The following is a 23,156-nucleotide window of genomic DNA, read 5'->3' as shown; positions in this document are numbered from 1 at the left end:
CCTCTACGATCTCTCTTTAGGACAAACTTCTTGTTGGAGAAGATTAAGCACGGAGTTGGATGAGGAGGATAGCAAAACCAATCTCCCTTTCCACAGTCCCACAGAACTGTAAAAACATTGCCCGTGTGACATTTTGGCAGAACTGCACAAAACACTATTCAGAAAAGTGATTTGTGCAGTTCACCAAAAGGTCGCAATAGCAACGAGGTGAAAATGGATAGCCCTGTTTGCAAAAGGAGGTCGAAAGAAAGAAATACTGCCCAATAACACGAGTTGAAGACACATACGCCGACAAAAAAGAAGCATGTTCCATGTAATAAGGGACAGATAGCACATGGTGGTTTATCAAAAATGGTTTGAGGAGGAGGTTGCAAGATGGAAAGTACGCCGGCCGAGATACGATTTAAGCAAACAACTAAAGAAGATCTACATGTAGCAACACGGGAAGATGGGCAGTGGAGCAAGGTCGGAGGAAGCTGTACCTGAGGGTCGTCGGGATGTTACTAGGAGGGCGCTGGCGGCCGGGATCTTCCCATACTGCGGCAGCGAGCAAGTGGCGAAGGCCCTACTGCGTCGGAGCTTGGTCAGAGAGAACGGCGGGTACCGCAGATCAGGACGTGCTGCCTCAACACCATCAAACATAGAGACGATGCACATCCTCCCTTTCCGCCGGCGGACGGGATGCGGCCGGATCACTGACCAACGCTGAGAGAGAGAGAGAGGCCACGGCGGCCTTGAGTGAGATGGTGTGACAAGAGACAAACCCATTTTCCATTTTTCCCATGGCAATTGTTTTATATTCTGTACGTGCCATTGAGGAATATATAACTTTATTTAATGCTAACGTGTCAAGTTGAACTTTGTTCCGTCTAGGCGTGGTACCCGACCCTCCTTCGAGTAAACAACCGCTACACGCGTCAAATTATCACGTGGGCTGCCTTTTCATATAGAAACGAACTCCACCGTGTACCTGCGCAGGTGTGGCCGGGAACGAGACGTGAGTACGTGCGTCCTGCGTGCACTTCTTCTTTAGGTGCAGGTATGTACGTGGGTGGGTGTGAGAGAGATGGTTTGTGCGAAACAGAGGCAATGTGTTGATGATATCTCAATCGGAAAAATGTAACATATGCAATGTGTGTGAAACGGAGTCATGGACGTGAGATATCGATAGAATTGAAAATAGGGAAGAAGTGTGTGGCTGCGCGACCGATAAAGAGTGCCATCGAATTTGTGTTTGCCCACATCAAAGATACAGGGCGTCTGGCCTACTGGAATTTGAGAGGGCAGAGGTGCAGTTTTTCTCCGTGGCATGGATACCTACCTACAACGTTCGACTATTGGTGTGTGTGGGGGATGTCCGTCTGTCTATGCACGTGCGTGTGAGAGACGGGTCGGGAGGTATTCAAGGATGATGAGTGGAGAATATATGGTTGTGGTAAGCATACGTAACTACATAGGAAGATCAACCGTTGTGTGTCCTAGAAAAGGAGAGACATAACTAGCGAGGTAAGTGTATCGGTGCTTGGTGAAAACGAATTATAGTCGACCTGGCTATATGTAGGGATATTAGTTCATATACACGCATGCATGTGTTAGAAGCAAATAAGGTCCGGAGAGGCGGATAGGGGGAGAGGGTGTGGCTAGGAGGTGGAGCGAGAGGCCTACCATGTCGAGGGGGGAGGAGTGTGCGAGTATGTGATCAATGAAAAGAGGGGCGGGAGTGTGCACCTGCATGGAATCGTATTGGACATAGGGGGGCATGGATGGTGAGAAGAGAAGAGGGGAAGTATATATGTGTTTGTTGTAGGCACACTTGGCTAGAGAGGTATATCGACCGGTGTGTGCCGGAAAGAAGGAGTCAGGGGCCTACACACACCGCTGGTGGATGACCTAAAGAGAAATAATGAATGTGCGTGATGGAGGGGACGCTAAGGTTGTGTGAGAGGGGGGCGGGCGTGTGCATGCATGATAGAAAGTTAGCGCTAGCTAGCAACAAATAGAAGAGGATCATGAAGGTGTAAAAGACGAACAAAGATCATAATTCATTATAAAAAAGTGGATACGGATACTTGAAGAACATATCATAATGTAGAACATTGGTTATAATTTGGGCTAATGTGTGGCTTTTGCAACTCAGGCCTAAATACTTGTCATAATGTAGGGGGCGGGGCACTATACTTTATGTGATAAACACGGTGTACGTATGGAACATGGTTTAGATTATGAATATATAGTTAGTACATCAAATGTACTATTATTTGGAATCAACATCAAGTGTATTCAAAAAATAGAATTCGAGTTCATGTAGTACACATAGTTCATATCTATCTCTATAGTAATCATATGGTGTGTTATTAAGGTAATACACGAATGATGGTTGAAGTTGGCAACAATCATGATTGTAGATTCTTATTGAAATAGAGAAACGAATTCAAATTTAGTTCGAATTGCAGTGGTAGTATAGACATTTGGAATGCACTAAAATGTTGGTATGAGTAGGTTACATGCATTATACAGCAAGCGAAAAAATTTAGTCAGACATAACATGGATTCATACTCCCTCCTTCCATCTATATAGGGCGTAATGAGATTTTTAAGACCGCCTTTGACTATTGACAAGATTAATAGTACATGACATGCACAATGTGAAAATTATATCATTGAAAGAACCTTTCACAGACGAATTTAATGGTGTGCTTTGTGTAAGTTGCATGTCATATATTATTGCTCTAATATTTGGTCAAAGTTAGCATCAAAAAACGCATTAGGCCCTACATAGATGGAAGGAGGGAGTAGCTTTGAATATCATTTGTATAGTAAAACGGGGCAAGACTCTCTGTTTGTGTGGTGTGAATAGTTTTATTTTTTTCGTTTTCTTTTTGGTTGAGGGAAGTGTGAATTGATTTGGTACGTACAAGTACAATATTACTACATGTTAGGCGTCCCTAAAATTCAACCCGCATCTTGTTATATCCCAAAACTGGCGTCCTCACAACCCGTGCCTTGCTATCCCGAAATTACAACAAGTGCGAAAACTCCCTCCAGCTGCCAAATCCCGACACGCGAAATCCCCCTTCTAACCCTGAGCCGAAAGGGCCGCTAGTTCAAATCGGTGGGGGGTACTTTTGCAACACACCCTACATTTTGGACAAGCACATCCCTAATTCATGCTTCACCCCCTCCCATCGCCCCCTTTTTGCCATTCAAAATCCCAGGCCGCCATAATCTCTCCGCTCCAGCCGCGAAACCCCACCCTCCTCCGTCCGCCACCGCACTGCTGCCTAGCCGGAGCTTCTTCCCCGATGACGTCGTCCATCGCAACAGCTCGATGTCCCTCATCCACCTCCCCGGATGAGGATCCGTCATCCATCTCGGTGTCTCGCCGGTTCAGCCGCCCCGTCCTCCACCTCCAAGGAGCTGATCCGACGATCTCCTCGTCTATCGCGGTTGCTCCATTCCCACAGCGCCGCCTTAACCTGCTCCACCGGAACCGCAGCATCCCCACTAACTCTTCGGACAAAGCCGAGGCCTACTCCGTGCCACCAAAGAGGTTGTACACTCATTGCAGTGCACCTTCTCGTTAACTCGACCTCCCGGCGCTGACGGTGCTCCATCCCGCACCCCCATGGAGCGGCTACCTTGAAGCCGGCGCCGCAGGCGACATCTCCATGGCGGCTCTCCCCCAATGCGAGGCCCTTCGGCGGCAGCGTCCATACCAGTCGGATCTCCTGCTGCTGCTCCGGCTCTCGCTCGCTCGCTCGCGCTGCTGCTGCTGCTGCTCTGGCTCTCGCTCAATCGCTCACTCGCCAAGCTGCTGCTGCTGCTCTCCCCCTTCCTCGTGCTGCTGCTCTGCTCCGATTTAGCCACACTTCAGTCGACTAAATCGACTTTTGGGTCAGTCAATTTTCAGGGGTTGGGGGGGGGGGCTCGCCGGAGTTAAGAAGAACCACCCGCAGCGGGGACGGGGGCTCGCCGGAGAGGTACCCCGCTATCTATCTTAGGGTTCAGGGTGTGGGGGGCCTAGAGGGCTGGCCGGGGCGGCGGTGGGGAGTTGTTTCGGGGCGGCGAGGCGGCGCTGGGGCTGGTGGTTCGGCCAGTGGTGGCTGGAGGCTCAAGGGGGTGCAGGTTGAAGATGAACTGTAGGCCCTCCCTAAACTACATGTCAAGCGCCTATCTGCTACCATTGCATTCAGTCTCGACAGTAGCATTCAGATTCCACAGTAAATTTCAGTTTCGACAGTTAAGTTCAGAGTCAACAGTTTTTACCTCATCTGTTGTAGTCAGGTGGTTTTTGGTGATTTAAATTTTACATCCATTTTACATCATTTATTGGAGATGCTATTAGAATCCCACTTGAGATTGATGATGTCTGTCTTGTGCTGCTTCAGCCTTGACGTCTTACGGCTCACCGGAGCTGCTCCAACGACAGAACGATCCATCACAACAGAACAGTGCCCTGGACACCGTCTAAAGATTCCTCATATCTTCCTCCACACCTCCGACAACCACCTCTACCTCAACTGCTTCAATGACCAACCCAATGATGCAGAGGTCAACACGGCTACGGCAAAGAGGTTGTACACTTGTTGCATCACTTATTACTATACATTCACGTCGATCCATTAGGGCTATTTTGGTTCAATGGAAAAACATAGCAATAGGGAATTTTCCAATGGCACTCTACTATTCAATTATTCATGCATTTTGTTGAAAGGAATGAAGCAAAACATCCACCTGGACCTACTTTTCAAAATCCTATGCATGAAAACAAGACCAAGTGCATTAGTGCCAGAATAATATTCTAACTGTACACACTTTCATATGGTTTCACTTTATTTTGGCCATGTTTCTCTGCATTCCTCTGCTCTTCCAATTCCTGTAAACCAACCACCCAAGTTGACAGAGATCATGTGTTTACAAATGCTCTGTTTACCATGTGCATTTTCCTATCCTATTCCGGTGTTTTTCCTATCCCTGCGTTTTAAGACTCATGCAAGCCAAATGAGCCCTTACAGAATTACTTCAGTTACAGGTACGTGTCGAAGGGAACTTTGTGTGGTTTGTCCTGCACCTGCCGTGACATCGTCCACCTCACCTGAGCTGCTCCATTGACAGAAGCATCCACCAAACCAGACATCACGACTCCTGACCGTCTTTCGCCACCTCAGATCTCCTTCCCTGCCGCTGGCACCCACCGCAACGGCATCACCATCATCGACTCAGCAGATGAACCTGAGGAGTACACTGGTCCACAAGAGAGGTCGCACTCTTTTGTTTCTGCTTATGTTATGCATTGCTAAAACTTACCTGCTACTTTATCGTCCTGTTCCGCTCTTGGACTCTCAAGTCATGCCCAAATTAATGTTCAAACTTGAGTTCTAAATTAGTTGTGGGGCACATATTGAGGCAACAATGAATAGTATGTTTGTCTAATATCTGGTTCACCTAGGGTATGCCTATGTTGTTCATTTTGGGTGGGAAACAAATGGTAAAGCAATCATCATCTGTCTTTTTATCAATTTAAAGCAATCATCAACCTGTATCATTATTTTTGGATCCATCCACTGGTTGTTACCATCACTCTAAATTTCTGCATGCTCTCCTTACATAATCTCACCATATTTTTTTCGTATGCATGTCAGATATTGTACACAATCATGCTGAACATGTAGAGAAAAAGAGAAGAGTTTTGCGCGGCAATACAATGTCACGCAGACATTGCTCCATGGTGGGTTCAATGGCAAACCCTCCCCACCCCTCTCCAGAAAGTAATCTACAGGAAGATATCTGTTCTGAGGCGGATTCAGATGCCGCTGACCACTCCTGTTTACCCCCCAAGGTGTTTGCTCTACCTTGGCATGATGATGTTAGTCATATCATGCATATGTTACCTTGCAGTGCCTACTTTTGACATCATATATGACATCTACTTAGTTTAGACATGTTCTGTAATGCCACCTGTTTAGTTTCTATATCATATATGGGAATTATGCAGCCTCATGTCTTTTAGCCAGCCATAATATATGTGAAATGTGCAATCCCATCCTGCTTAACCAGGAATCATATATTTGAATGATATCTTGCCCATCCTTTTCTTCATTACATTTCCATTTGTCGACAATGTTTGTACATTAAACTACTATTCCTGTGAATCAGCCATTTGGATGGGAGATGGAAAAATCTGGAGTGAAAACAAGGCCTTCAGAGCAGACAATGCTACCTGTCGAAGCAGATCTCTTGTTGGGTCTCGATAGCTCCTCAGAGATGGATTGAGAGATAGATGACCAGTCATATTCCCCCACTGAGGTGTATGCTCTAACATGGCACGGTTATACTGCTCATATCATGCATATGGTGTCTTGCATTGCATAGGTTAGACATCATATACACAATATTCAACACCATGTTCTTAGTTCAGACATCATATCGAATGCCCTCTGTTTAGCATATAAATCACATATGTGAATTAAATGATGCGATCCTGATTACTTAGATAACATGTAGGTAAATTATGTCATGCGATCCTGTTTAGTTATTCATCATATCTTTGAATTATGTTATGCTATGCTATCCAGTTTAGATAGACATCATATATGTGAAATTATGTCATGCTATCCGTTTTAGTTAAACAATATACATGTCAACTATTTCATGCCCTCTTTTTCCACACTATCTATTGCATCTGTCTCTCATACAATGTCTGTAAATTCAACTATGTTTCCTGTTTATCAGCCATTTGAATTGGAGCGGGTGATGCCAGTATCTAGCGGACTAAAAACACGGTCTTCAAATAAAACAGTGCTACCTCTTGGTGGAGATAGCACCCCGGTTGTACATGCACAAGAACCAGCCCTACCACACATAACCCAAACTCTCGCATATTGTACCCCTACCGTGATGGACAGAGAACCAGCTTCACCCAATCTAACCCCAACCCCAGCCGATAGTAACCTAGTTCCTGTTGACACAACACCATCTCCACCACAGAGCTCCCAAACAAGAGCAGTTAGTAAGGCAGCTCTAGTGCCCAAAGGGCCAGTACTATCACGGCGAACCCTGACTCCACCAGTTAGTACGCCTATTCCTGTGGAGGAAGCACAACCAGCTAGTCATAGTTTAGCATCTATCACATTTGATGTTGTTAAATCGTATGTGCGTATCTTCCCATCTTGGAAATATTATACTAAAGATGAAGGAAAATGCCAGTTGCAGGTGTTTGTCCAGGAGTTATGTGTAAGTAATGTTATTCATGGCAATTACTTTGCTTCATCCCATACATCCTACCTCCATGATGGTTATAATATAGCAAATTTTCCCATTTTTCTCTATAGAGAAGGACCGATTTGGAAACTCAGGATGAGGTAACCTGTGCTAATACCTCTGCTATCTTCAAGAATGCTTGGTGGGAGTATCGGAATTACATGAAGAAAACGTACTTCACCGGCAAAGAAACTCATCAAATTCCCTTACGTTCTCCTGAGACACATTTACTGGACGATGACTGGGAATGCCTTGTTCTGTACTGGTCCCGAACCAAGAATGTGGTAAGGTATATGAGCTCATTTTCTATTTTTAAGTATTATATTCTTGCATCTTACTGTACTCTGTTCATGTAGAACAAGTGCCTAAACCTGAAGAACAATTGTTCTAATTTAAGATTACATTGCTATCATAGTTCAAAAAAGCGCTAGGCGTTAATTGTGCGTTTTGCCACCGCCTTGTGCTTTACTGACCAAAGCGCATGCTTATGCGGAGTTATGCACAGATTAAGCATAGTTATGCGCAATGCGTTTGGCCAACGCCTAGAGCCTAGGCGCGCTTAAGCGCTCGCTTAGGCGCGCCTTTTTTAACTATGATTGTTTTTCTCTTGTATAACTGTATTTAGTCATACAAACTTATTTTTAAATTTAAGGATCCAATCGAAACTCCAATGGCACAGCAGGTATGTTCACGCATGTTTCTTTAACAGGTTTGCTCTTATCAATAGCTCTGTTGATTTAAATTTCAATTGTGTATACAATTGACTTTCATATCATGCACATTACTAGCAACACAACAGAGCCAATAGTGTTGTTATACATGTAGACCCGTGGTACCCATCTGAAATCTTGTTGTGCCGTGTAGTTTCCCACGCTTTGTATTCTTTCACTGCTGCTTTGTCTTGAACTGATATGATTTGAACCGTGTCTCTATTTTGATTTGGCAAGACAATGCAGTGACCATAGGACATAGATATATGTTTGTTTGATGCTTTTATTATGTACTAGTACTTGGCAATACAAGACTTGGTAGTTTAATCCTGTCCACCTTACTAATGAACTGGTTCACCGAAATGAGTTTCATATACTAGTACATGCTAAACTTGTTATGTGTCTGCTTGTTTCTTCTTTTAGAATGCTGACAGAGTATTGGGGAAGAGTGCCTTATTAAGCAATGGTAAAGGAAGTAATGCAGATAAGGTTCAGGATAGTGACATATCCTTGTTGTCTCCAACAAAGCTAATAAAATAGCTAAGGAAGACTATCTTGAAGATAGCGAGACAACCCCAAAGTCATGTCTTGGTTTAGTGTTCGAGTTACTGGCCACTACCGCTTGCACAAGCTATTCAAACTCACTATCTGAATCAGTTCGGTTTCTTGAGTCTCAACTACAAGCTGAAAGACATCGATCAGCTGTGCTGCGACAAGAAGCGGAAGGACTGTGAAAGTCCCTGGAGCATTCAGATGCATACTTTCTGGTGCAACAACAAGCATTGGAGGATTTTAGCGCCAAACAGGACAAAGCTAATAAGCTTGCTAAGCTTATTGCCAGCATGGTGGATACCCAGGATAACATTTCTTGATCTCTTCTGAAGTTGTTTCAGTTATGCTCTTGTTTAGCTGCCGCGTTTATTTGCACTGGTGGCCAATTTTGATGGCCAGTGTATGTAATATGCTGCTTTGTTCCCTATATTTGCACTGATGGCGAACTTTGATGCCCAGTGGATGTAATATGTGTAATAGCGATAATAGGCTAGCGTTAATTGCTTGCTTATTTATTTCCTTATTGTCTTGTTTAGTTGTTTGCTTGTAGTCACTGCAGTTCTTTTTCTGTGTTTTTCTAGTGGCCACAATAGCCTATCTTTGGTAACTAGGCCAAAATAATCATGGCAACACACGGACTGTTGTAGGATCCATGGCCAAAATAATCATGGCAACACATGGGCCTCCTGCAGGCCGTATGATCCATGGGCCTTCTTCCGGTCGTAGGATCCATTGGCCATCTATACGGGCCATAGGATCCATTGGCCTTCTATACGGGCCTTAGGATTCATGGGCCTTCTACGGGTCGTAGGGTCCATGGGCCTTCTACGGGCCGTAGGGTCCATGGGCCTTCTACGGGCCGTACGATCCATGGGCCTTCTACGGGCCGTACTATTCAAAGGGCCTCATATGGGCCATAGGATCCATGGGCCTTCTAAGGGTCGTATCATCATTTCGCCAATCATGGGTCGTACTATTTGTGGACCATAACGGGCCGTTAATAGGCCGTATTTGATAACTCTATGAAAACAGCCCAACATGTTTTTTTGACATGAAAACAGCCCAACGTATTAATGGTCCGCAAACGGGCCGACTGTAACGATGGGCTGAATTTGGCCCACAAGCAGAAAATGACAGTAATGGGCCGTATGTAACTGAATGCTGCAAATAAGCCCAAGAATCATTGGGCCCTGAGAAGGCCGAAAGATAACTTGGGCTGGAAACGGCCCAATGGAATAACGTGACGTTAATGGGTATAAAGTGATACACTGTTCATTACGGGCCAGTTTCACCACGGGTCGTTAATGGGCCAAGAGTTACAAAGGGCCTCATATGGGCCGAAAGAAGTCATGGGCCACACATGGGCCGGAAGTTAAAATGGGCTGGAATCATATTGGACAGCCGAGATGACGCTACTGGGCCCAATTCAGATAGGGCCTAACGGGCCCTGGGTTAGCGGGCTGTAAATGGGCTATATGCGAACAGGCCGTTAACAGGCTTTTCGTGGGCCGGCCCGCCACCTTTTGACCAAGTCAAACAGGCCGGCCTTTTCACATGAATGGGCCTCTGTTGGGCAGTGCCACGTGTCGCCGTATCATAGGCGCCTTCTGTCCAATGAGCGGATGACATCTGTCCCAACGATGAGCCAACACGTGTTTCCTCCAGCCAATGATGATTTTGCACATGTAAAATCCCCATAGGTCGGGGCTGTTAACGGGTTATCGGATCCAAAACCCAACCCGATAGCTTAATGGTGTGCCGTTACGGTGGATGCCACGTGTCGGTCACCCTTGACGAAAGCACTTCTGTGACGCGTGATTTATCGTCATGGAAGTGGACACTTCCGTGATGATAATTTTGGTAATGTCATGGAACACTTCTACGACAGCACAGGTATGACTATCTTGATTCTGTCATAAAATCGTCATGGATGTACATGCATGACAAAAAACGTGACCTACTGTGACAAACACGTATCATCACGGAAGTGTTTTTTTTTGTAGTGATTGGGCTACCTTACTGCACTTTTGTTACTATTATTCTTACTTGCTCGTTACAAATTATCTTACTACCAAACTACTCCGCTACTTATAATTTTAGCACTTGCAGACATTACCTTGCTGAAAACCACTTGTCATTTCCTTCTGCTCCTCGTTGGGTTCGACACTCTTACTTATCGAAAAGGGCTACAATTGACCCCATACACTTGTGGGTCATCAAGAACCACCTACTCATGTGTTGAGACCAAGACATTCCATCCTACCACAAGAATCTTGATATCTAGCCTTCCCCAAGTTGCTTTCCACTCAAATCTTCTTTCCACCATAGCCAAATCTATGAGAGAGTTGAGTGTTGGAGAGACTATCATTTGAAACACAAGAGCAAGGAGTTCATCATCAACACACCATTTATTACCTTTTGGAGAGTGGTGTCTCCTAGATTGTTTAGGTGTCGCTTGGGAGACTCTGACAAGATTGTGGAGTTGAACCAAGAAGTTTGTAAGGGCAAGGAGATCGCCTACTTCGTGAAGATCTACCCGAGTGAGGCAAGTCCTCCATGGGCGATGACCATGGTGGGATAGACAAGGTTGCTTCTTCATGGACCCTTCATGGGTGGAGCCCTCCGTGGACTCGTGCAGCTGTTACCCTTTGTGGGTTGAAGTCTCCATCAACGTGGATGTATGATAGCACCACCTATCGGAACCATGCCAAAAATCTCTGTGTCTTCAATTGCGTTTGCACACTCCAATCCCATCCCTTTACTTTCTTGCAAATAGCATGATTTACTCTTCTGCGACTCATACTCTTGCCATGCTTGCTTGAAATGTATTGTGAATGTTTAAACTTGTGTTAAATCTCTACCTCAACTTCAAGAATCGAAAAAATTGCCACTTTTGCTTGTTGAGGGTCAAATCACCCCCCCCCCCCTCTAGACTCCAATTCTAGACCCTTTCATAACTACAGTACATGTCCTTGCTGAAATTCAGTCCATTCCATAGGAATTGGCAGACATATTTATAGAATCTATTGCACCACCTCCTAAGAGATTTTGTGACCATGCTATCCCTTTAGCACAAAATGCTAAGGTGATTAACCAGAGATCATACATGTTACCACGTCATCAGAAAGTTACCCTGGAAGAAATCATCAAACAACTAACACTAGTAGGAGTTATCCAACGTAGTTTCAGTCCTAACTCCTCTCAAGCCATATTGGTCAAAAATGAAGGTGAAACTTGAACGCTATGCACCGATTATAGGAAGCTTAATGCCTTAACAATTTAAAACAAATACCCTATCCATGTAACTTAAGACTTGCTAGATAAATTGCATGGAGCAAAAAGTCCAAGTGAAACTGAGAGGTGACTATCACCAGATCGAATAACACCTCATGATATTTATAAAACTGCATTTTCTACACATTTAGGACATTATGAGTTCTTGGCCATGCCATTTGGTCTCACTAATGCCCTAGCAACATTTCATCCTTATGAACTTTGTCTTAGCTCCATTTTTGAGGAAATTTCTTGTGGTATTATTTGATGACATTTTGGTCTACAACTCTTCCTTAAAGGAACACAATCAACATCTCAGACAAGTATTTAGTACACTATGAGAGAACCAACATTTTTGCAAAACCCTATAACCACACCTTTGGTCAGAAAAAGTGGAATACTTGGGCCACATAATTCAAGGAGAGGGAATAGCTACTGACCCTATTAAGATACAAGTCATGGTGTTCTGGCTAGTTCCTAAGAATATCACTCAACTGAGGGGATTCCTTGGACTAACTGGATATTGTATAAGATTCGTACAAAATTATGGCCTCATATGCCAATCATTATCTGATTATCTTAGAAAGGACTCATTTTGTGGTCACCTATTCAACAAGAGGCATTCTCTACACTGAAGAGTAAGTCGACAACAACACCTTTGTTGGCCTTGCCAATTTTAACAAGCCTTTTATCATGAAAGCATATGCTAGTTAGTATGGCATGGGAGCAATATTAATACATGAGGGTAAGCCAATTGCTTACATGAGAAACAACATTGATAAAGAGGCTTTAACAATCATTGAAACACTCTAAAATTGGGAACACTATTTTGCTGCTTCTACACTCATTATGAGGACATGCCTAGAAGGTTAAATACATATAAGAGCACGAACTCACTAAAGGAATTCAAGATAAATTACTTGTCAAGCTATTGGGGGTACAATAACATTGTGGAATACAATAGAGGTAGAGATAATAGAGAGGCTAATGCTCTTTCAAGAGTGAAACATGGCATAAAAAGCTTGATAGCTAGTACTGTTCCTCCAAGATGGATTACTGATGTGGTAAAGTCCTACAGAAATGACAATAAGTGCATTGTTATTATATCTGAACTGGACATCAATGCAAACAACAAGCACAACTTTAAATTCCATCATGGCATACTGATATACAAAACCATAATAGTAGTGGGGAGCAGTACTAATCTCACACAAGTCCTCGTACAAGCTTTTCATACATCTGAACTTGGGGGGCCATTCTAGTGAGCATGCAACTTACCAGAGATTACATCTGCTACTCCATTGTGCATATTTCAAACAAGATATGATTGAATATGTTAAAGCTTTTCATGTGTGGCAAGTAAATAGAGCAAAACATACCCCATACCCTGGTTTACTCCAGCAACTCCATGTTCCTGACTTTGTTTGGTATCACATTAGCCATACTTTTGTGGAAGGGCTCCCCTCTCTGAAACAAGGATTTGAGCTAAGTTGTGGTGGACATATTCACTAAGTATGCCCACTTCATATCAATGAAACACACTATAAGCAGGACTTTCTCTAAAAACATTTTCAAGCTGCACGGACTATGTGTTGTGGTGGTAACTCACAGAGACATACTTCATACTAGTCATCTCTGGCAAACCTTGTTGAAGAACCTCGGGTCAAATTACACATGAGCACATCATATCACCCTCCCCCCACCCCCAATCAAATGGTCAAACAATATTTGGAATCCTATTTGAGATGCATGGCTTTCTCAACACCCCAAGAAGCGGCATTCTCGATTAGTTTTAACTCAATGGTGGTACGATCTTCTTTCCATACCTCTTAGAGATGACAACCACAACTCATAGCAGAAACAAGTTTGCCTGAATTTATATCGTTGGACACATTTTTTTTTACAAAATAGAGAAGTAGCCACTCAAATGCTTAAGGATAATTTGCTCAAAGGCTAGGATGAAGCAAGTTGCTCATAAAATGATAATTCCTAGGGAAATTTCAGTGGCCACGGTGGTTTACTTAAAGATGCAACCTTACAAACATACATCTTTAAGCATACACATACACTTAAAACTTCACTCCAAGTTATATGGGCCTTTTAGATAACTATGAAAAATAGGGAACAATTCATACAACCCGTTGTTGTCACGATGCAAATTCCACCCCCACCTTTCGTGTGAGTCATCCTGAACAACACATTGGTCTTGAGGTCAACCCAACCCCTTGTCTCCCACTAGTCAATGATGAAGGTCACATCTGAGTGAAACCTAAAGCAATTGGACAGTAAGCTCATTCCTAGGCTACAAGATAATATCAGTGTGCCTCTGGTCTGATGGTTAATGAAATGGGTTAATATGCTAGTGGAAGAATATCTTCAAAGGGGGTATCGTCATGGTCATTTTTGAAAGTTGTACTACGAAGATGATCTTCAGTTAGATGTTCATCTTCTAAATCACGACCTACACCATATCTGATGGGGAACGAAGCACGAAAATCAAAAAAATCCTACGAACACCCAAGATCTATCTAGGAGAAGCATAGCAACGAGAGGGGAGAATGTGTCTACGTACTCTCATAGACCAAAAGCGGAAGCGTATATAACGCGGTTGATGTAGTCGTACTCTTTGCGATCTGATCATGATCCAACTGATCTAGTGCCAAACGGACGACACCTCTGAGTTTAACACACGTGAGACTCAATGACGTCTCCTCCTCCTTGATCCAGCAAGAGAAGTCAGAGAAGTAGATGGGATTACAATCAGCATGATGATGTCTGCTAGAACTACGTCGGTATTTCCCCAAAGAGGAAGGGATGATGCAGTATAGCGACAGTAGGTATTTCCCTCAGTGATGAGACCAAGGTTATCGAACCAATAGGAGAACCTCCTAACACCACATAAACAACCCTTGCACACAAATAACAAATACTCGAAACCCACGTGTTAAAGGGGTTGTCAATCCCTTTCGGGTACGGCGTGTAGGCAAGATAACGTGAGATAAATGTGGTAGATAGGATAAATAGATCGCGGAACAAATAAATTGCAGCAAGGTATTTTTGTATTTTGGGTTTAATAGATCTGAAAATAAAAGCAAAGGAAAATAGATCGCAAAGGCAAATATGATGAAAAGAGACCCGAGGCCGTAGGTTTCACTAGTGGCTTCCATGAGAAAAATAGCAAATGGTGGGAAAACAATTACTGTTGGGCAATTGATAGAACTTAGAATAATCATGATGATATCCAGGCAATGATCATTATATATGCATCACGTCCAAGATTAGTAGACCGACTCCTGCCTGCATCTACTACTATTACTCCACACATCGACCGCTATCCAGCATGCATCTAGTGTATTAAGTTCATGGAAAGATGGAGTAATGCGATAAGAATGATGACATGATGTAGACAAGATATATTTATGTAGAAATAGACCGCATCTTGTTATCCTTAATAGCAACGATACATACGTGGTGTTTCCCTTTCTGTCACTATGATCAAGCACCGTAAGATCGAACCCATCACAAAGCACCTCTTCCCATTACAAGATAAATAGATCAAGTTGGCCAAACAAAACCCAAATATCAGAGAATAAATACGAGGCTATAATCAATCATGCATATAAGAGATCAAAGAAGACTCAAATAGCTTTCATGGATAAAAACATAGATCTGATGATAAACTGAAAGTTCATCGGATCCCAACAAACACACCGCAAAAATACTTACATCATATGGATCTCCAAGAGACCATTGTATTGATAATCAAGAGAGAGAGAGAGGCAGCCACCTAGCTACTAACTACGAACCAATAGGTCTACAAAGAACTACTCACACATCATCGGAGAGGCACCAATGGACATGATGAACCCCTATGAGATGGTGTCTAGATTGGATCTGTGTTTCTAGACTCTGCGGCGGCTGGAATTGATTTTCGTCAACTCTCCTAGGGTTTATGGAATATTGGCGTATTTATAGAGCAAAGAGGCGGCGTGGGAGGCCAACGAGGAGGGCACAACCCACCAGGGCATGCCTGGGCCCCCAGGCGCGCCCTCGTGGGTTGTGCTCCCCTTGGAGCTCCCCTCAGGTGCGTTCCTGGCCCAAAAAAATCCACAAAAAGTTTCACTGCATTTGGACTCCGTTTCGTATTGATTTCGTGAGATGTAAAAAACTTGCAAAAAATTGCAACTTGCACTTGGCACTATGTCAATAGGTTAGTACCAAAAAATGAATAAAATGACTATAAAATGATTGTAGAACATCCAAGAATGATAATATTATAGCATGGAACAATCAAAAATTATAGATACATTGGAGACGTATCAGCATCCCCAAGCTTAATTCCTGCTCATCCTCGAGTAGGTAAATGATAAAAATAGATTTTTTTATGTGGAATGCTGCCTAACATGTTCATCACATTTATTTTCTTATAGCATGGACATTTGGACTTTTAGATGGTTCAAAGCAATAGTCTAGTTTTGACATGAAGACTTAAATACTCAAGCATACCAACAAGCAACCATGTCTTTCAACATATCAACACTAAAGCAAGTTATCCCTAGCCCATTATGCTCAATCACTGATCCATTCATGAAATACACTTGAATATTAGCTACACCCAATGCTCAAATACGATCATAGTGCCCCTTAGTTGGTGCTTTATAAGAGAAGGTGGAGACTCAAATTCAAAATAAAAATTGCATAAAGTAAAATAAAGGCCCTTCGCGGAGGGAAGTAGGGATTTGTAGAGGTGCCAGAGCTCAAAGCGAAAATTGAGAGATAAAAACATTTTGAGAGGCATACTTTTCCCACCAACAAAAACGACTTAGAGCTCCCAACGCTTTCCATGCTAGATACATCATAGGCGGTTCCCAAACAGAAAATAAAGTTTATTCCTTTTTCCACCATTACTTTAACTTTCCATGGCTTGTCCGTATCCATGGGTGCCCTCCATACCAACACTTTCCAAGGAATTTATAATTTAACAACATAAAGTAAATTCATTTTTCATTTTGGGACTGGGCATCCCTAATACCTTTGTCATACTCTCGTGCAATGACAAGTGAATAAACACTCATCGTGAGAACAATACATCTAGCATGGAAAATATTGGCCACCCCTCACCTCCTAGCAAGCGGTAGAGCACACAAAAGAGAAATTCATTTTGAAAATTAGAGACGGCACATGCAAATTTGCTTAGAACAGCACGGAAATACCGCATATACGTAGGTATAGTGGACTCATACAGCAAAACTGGTTTAAAGGGTTTTGGATGCACAAGTAGTGATCATGCTTAGTGCAAAGTGAAGGCTAGCAAAAAGATTGAGAAGCGACCAACCAAAAGCGAAAAATCTCGTACCCAAGCATTAAGCATAAGTAACACCGAATAATGCACCACGAGTAGGATATAAATTTCATTGCATAATATTGACTTTCATGCTTGCATAGGGAATCACAAACCTTAACATCAATATCCTTACTAAAGCACAGTTACTCATCAACATGACTCACATATCACATCGTCATATCTCAAAACCATTACTAAGAATCAAGTTTATTTTGTCCAATGATCTTCATGAAAGTTTTTATTATATCTTCCTTGGATATCTATCAATTTGGGACTATTTTCATATGTTGCTTTTGATAAGCTCAAACAAATTTAAGTGAAGAACATGAATATAATATTTCTTTCTCTTAAAATAATCTAAGTGAAGCAAGACAGAATTTCTTAAAAAGATTACTAACTCCCAAATAAATCTAAGTGAAACATGAGAGCATTTCTTAAAAAATAACAAAGCACATCGTGCTCAAAAAGATATAAGCGAAGCACTAGAGCAATTCCAAGGCTCTAAAAATTTAAGTGAAGCATAGGAGCAAGCATAGCATAATTTTTCGCTCTCTCAAAAAGGTGTGTCCAGCAAGGATTCAACACTTAAAACACAAAACAAAACAAGCAAAGAATGATATCATACAAGACGCTCCAAGCAAAACTCATAATATGTGACGAATAAAAATATAGTTCCAAGTAAAATACCGATGATTGTTAGAAGAAAGAGGGGATGCCACTTGGGGGCATCTATAACATCCAAATTTTAAATTTGGATGTTATTTATAGATCATTCATATGCATCCATGAATTATGCATTTTGTTGCTTTTGTTTTGGTTGCATTTTGATCCAAGAGACCTTAAGCAACTCAAGGACCAATTTGAGAGAGTTGGAGGTTTCACAAAAAGTCCAATTTTTATTTATAAAAATTTGGAAAATTGAATCAAATTGTTTTTCAGAATTCTTTTCCAATTATTTTAAAATAAAGAGAGAAGATAAAAGTACTTCTTCAAAATCAGATAATGAATATTGGAAATTGAATTTTGAATTTTTGGATATTTTATTGGATTTTATTTAGTAGTTTATTTATTTATTTGCGAAGTAATTAGAACTATAATGTTTGTTTTTAGTTTAGGCTTTTAGGCCCAGAAAAATGTTCACTAGGTCACTAATAAGACCATATTATTATGAGAATTTTTCTGGTATTTTTAGTTTTTTATTTATTTAAGTTTAGCATGTTTTTATTATCTGGAAAAATGTTTAAAAAAAACTCTGTAGCTGAACTGGGCCGGCCCAGCTAGCGGCCAGGCCGTGGCCCAGCCGCCGTCGCCTTGCCCGACCGACCCCGGGGCGGAGTCCCGCTGAGGGAGTCCTGGACTAAGGGGTCCTCGGACAGCCGGACTATATACTTGGGCCGGACTGTTGGGCTATGAAGATACAAGATAGAAGACTTCTTCCCGTGTCCGGATGGGACTCTCCTTTGCGTGGAAGGCAAGCTTGGTGATTCGGATATGTAGATTCTTGTCTCTGTAACCGACTTTGTGTAACCCTAGCCCCCTCCGGTGTCTATATAAACTGGAGTGTTTAGTCCGTAGGAGAACAATCATAACCTCATATGCTAGGCTTCTAGGGTTTAGCCATTATGATCTCGTGGTTGATCAACTCTTGTAATACTCATATTCATCAAGATCAATCAAGCAAGAAGTAGGGTATTACCTCCATAGAGAGGGCCCAAACCTGGGTAAAGATTGTGTCCCCTGCCTCCTGTTACCATTAGCCTTAGACGCATAGTTCGGGACCCCCTACCCAAGATCCGCCGGTTTTGACACCGATATTGGTGCTTTCATTGAGAGTTCCGCTGCGTCGTCACCAGAAGGCTTGATGGATCCATCAATCATCTACAACAACGCAGTCCAGGGGGAGATTTTCCTCCCCAGGCAGATCTTCGTGTTCGGCGTCTTCGCACTGCGGGCCAACTCGCTTGGCCTTCTGGAGTAGATTGACAGCTACGCCCCTGGCGATCAGGTCAGATTTGGAAGCCTGAATTTTGTGGCCGATATTCGCGGATACTTGATCTTCGACGGATTCGAGCCCATGATGGATGTCCCCTGCCACCATGATGAACATGACCTAAATCTGTCATCCGACCGTGCTCAGGAGATAGCGCCTGTAACCGCTCTGGCCTTAGATCCACAGCAGATCGCGTTGTCTGAAGACGGGAAGCTTAACCCCACCACGGAAGCCGCAGACTCAGCGGCGCTCAAGCCGCACACGGACTCAACATCGAGCTGGGCTTGTGTCACCGGAACCTCGGACTCATCTCCGGCCATAGGTTCCAGACCGCGCGCGTCCACATCCATCGAACCTGATTGGGCGCCGATCTTGGAGTTTAGCCCGCGGACATCTTCCAGCACTCACCTCTAGGCGATGTGTTCAACTCATTGAAATCTTTCTCCTTGTTGGGGAACTCTCGGTCGAACTATGTCCGGCTCGAAGGGGAAGTGGACGACGACCCACCACCCAATTTATAGCCACTGTCGAAGACTTAACCGACGTGTTCGATTACGGCTCTAAGGACATCGACGGTATGGACGACGATGCCGGAGAGGAGCAATCACAAAAACCACCACCCTTAGGGCAGTGGACAGCTACATCCTCATACGATATATACATGGTGGACACACCTAAGGAGACGGAGGCTGACGGCGTGAAAGCACAAGTGCTCCCTGGGTGATTTTGGTAACTAATGTCAACATATCTCTTGTTGAACCAATACTTTTACCTAGTATGTTTCAGATAAGTTCAACAATGGAGTGGCATGGACTAGAGGATGTGGAACCCCTTCAAGATGCTAAGAACAAAGGATTGGCTCAAGCTCAAAGCACAAGACTCTACATTTTACTTGTAGTGATCCAAGATCACATTGAGTCCATAGGAAAGCCAATACTATTAAGAGGGGATGAGGTGTTGCTTAATGGCTTGCTTGCTCGAAGTGCTTAGTGATATGCTCCAAAGCCCTCAACCACTTTCTCACATCCACATATGTCCCAAACCAAAAGTCAAAATTGGCCCCACCGAAACTTTCTATCCGGTGCCACCGAGTTCATTTGACATAGCCACTGCCAGAAACCCTAGTCTTTTCGGTCTCACCGATAGGGATCTCGGTCTCACCGAGATGGGATTGTAATCTCTCTATTTCCATTTGTAATGGTTAGGTCAAACCGAGATGAGCGATCGGTCCCACCGAGATTGCAATGCAAACTCTCTGTTTCCCCTTCGTAACATTTCGGTCCAACCGAGATGAGCGAATTGGTCCCACCGAGTTTGCCTGACCAACTCGCTAGTTAGCTTATTACCAAAATCTATCTCACCGACTTTGTGTAATCGGTCTCATCGAGATTACGTTATGCCCTAACCCTAACAATATCGGTCCCACCGAGTTGACGTGTTGGTCCCACCGAAATTCCTAACGGTCACATTATGAACTAAATCGGTCTGATCGAGTTTCACGATTCGGTCCCACCGAGTTTGGTAAGTTGTGTGTAATGGTTAGAATTTGTGCGGAGGCTATATATACCCCTCCATCCACTCCTCATTCATGGAGAGAGCCATTAGAACATGCCTACACTTCCAACATACATTTTCTGAGAGAGAACCACCTACACTTGTGTTGAGGTCAAGATACTCCATTCCTACCACATAAATCTTGATCTCTAGCCTTCCCCAAGTTGCTTTCCACTCAAATCTTCTTTCCACCAAATCCAAATCCTGTGAGAGAGAGTTGAGTGTTGGGGAGACTATAATTTGAAGCACAAGAGCAAGGAGTTCATCAACTACACACCATCTATTACCTCTTGGAGAGTGGTGTCTCCTATATTGGCTAGGTGTCACTTGGTAGCCTCCGACAAGATTGTGGAGTTGAACCAAGGAGTTTGTAAGGGCAAGGAGATCGCTTACTTCGTGAAGATCTACCCTAGTGAGGCAAGTCCTTCGTGGGCGATGGCCATGGTGGGATAGACAAGGTTGCTTCTTCTTGGACCCTTCGTGGGTGGAGCCCTCCGTGGACTCGCGCAACCGTTACCCTTCGTGGGTTAAAGTCTCCATCAACGTGGATGTACGATAGCACCACCTATCGGAACCACAGATAAAAAATCTCCGTGTCTCCAAATTGCGTTTGCACACTCCAATCCCATCCCTTTACATTCTTGCAATTTGCATGCTTTACTTTCCTCTGCTCATATACTCTTTGCATGCTTGCTTGATATGTATTGTGAATGTTAAACTTGTGCAAAACTCCACTTCAACTTAAAGAAATTAAAAACTGCAACTTTTCTTACTCAGAGTCTATTCATCCCCCCCCCCTCTAGACACCTCTTCTCGATCCTTTCAATTGGTATCAGAGCTTTGGTCTCCATTGCTTTGGTTTAAACACCATTGGAGGAACATGGATGAGTCTACTTTGGGGAGTCTTAGACATAGAGTGCCTATACATGTTGGAGAGTATTTTCATGAGTGGAAAAACGAGATGCTTGTGATTTTCAGTGAATATCATTTGAACAAGTACATTACTAGCCCTTGTGCACCTCATGTTGATCCTATGCATCCTACTCTTGATGAGTTAATTGACATGATTCGCAATCTTAGAACTGTTAATCCTATCACTAGAGGCTTGCCTAGAAACTTGATTGGATGTTTGCCTACTCTTGATTGCGCCTACACTATATGGAAATTTCTTCAGGAAGGTTTCCCAAATTATTCCTTGCAAAATTTAGATGAAATTCTCCATAAGTCTATTGCCTTGAGTAAGATGAATTCCAATGATCCTAAGTTTGGTGATTGTCTTTTTGAGCTTACAAATCTTATGCGTGCCAAAGGAGATGTTGGAATTATTAGCGATATTATTTCCGAAGCTATTAGAATTCATAAAGATGACCATTGTGATGATCATTTATCTAATGAATTACCCTCTCTAGGAATTGATCCATCACATGACAATGTTGAACATGGATACTATGATGAGGATGATGATAGTGACTTTGATCTTGATGATGCAATAAGACACTTTGGTCTAATGGCAAACCTTCGAGGATTCATGGCAGGAGGAAAGGAATGGGTTCTTGATAGTGGATGTACTGATCACATGACCGGAGATAAAGATATGTTTCATGAGCTTGCTAAAAATGACGGCCCTCGAAAGTATGTCACTTTTGGTGACAACTCAAAGGGTAAGGTGGTTGGCCTCGGTAAGGTGGCCATGATAGCTCCATACAAAATGTCATGCTCGTTGAATCTCTTGGGTAGAATTTACTTTCAGTATCTAGACTTGCTGATTTCGGTTTCAATGTCCTATTTACTAAAGTAGATTGCCAAGTGTTTCATAGAGACAATCATAAAATGGTCTTTACCGGTATACATAGAGGTGATCTTTACATTGTTGATTTCACTAAAAAAGGCTCAACCTAGAACTTGCTTAATTGCTAAATCCTCTAAAGGCTGGTTGTGGCATAAACGGTCAGGCCATGTGGGCATGCGAAACCTTGACAAGCTTATTAAAGGTAATCATATCCTTGGCATTAATGATGTCATATTTGATAAGGATAGACTTTGCATCACTTGTCAAGTAGGTAAACAGGTTGGAGGAAGGCATCTCGTGAAGAACATCATGACCACAAGGAGACCACTCGAGCTACTTCGCATGGATCTTTTTGGTCCCAACGCGTACAAAAGTCTCGGTGGAAATTCTTTTGATCTAGTTATAGTTGAAGATTTTTCAAGATTTACGTGGGTGTTCTTTCTTGATGATAAATCGCAGGTCCAAAAGATCATCAAAAACTTCGCTGGGAAGGCCCAAAATCAATTTGAAGTGAAGATCAAGAAGGTTCGCAGCGACAACGGAATGGAGTACAAGAACGCAAATGTGGACACCTTTCTTGACGAAGAAGGGATTTCACATGAGTTCTCGGCTACGTACACACCTCAACAAAATGGAGTTGTTGAGAGGAAGAATCGGACACTCATTGAAATGGCAAGAACGATG

This window comes from Triticum aestivum, chromosome 2B (genome assembly GCF_018294505.1).
Source record: "Triticum aestivum cultivar Chinese Spring chromosome 2B, IWGSC CS RefSeq v2.1, whole genome shotgun sequence".
Taxonomy (NCBI): Eukaryota; Viridiplantae; Streptophyta; class Magnoliopsida; order Poales; family Poaceae; genus Triticum; species Triticum aestivum.
The sequence above is the reverse complement of the archived record's forward strand: the minus strand, read 5'-3'. Positions refer to the sequence as shown.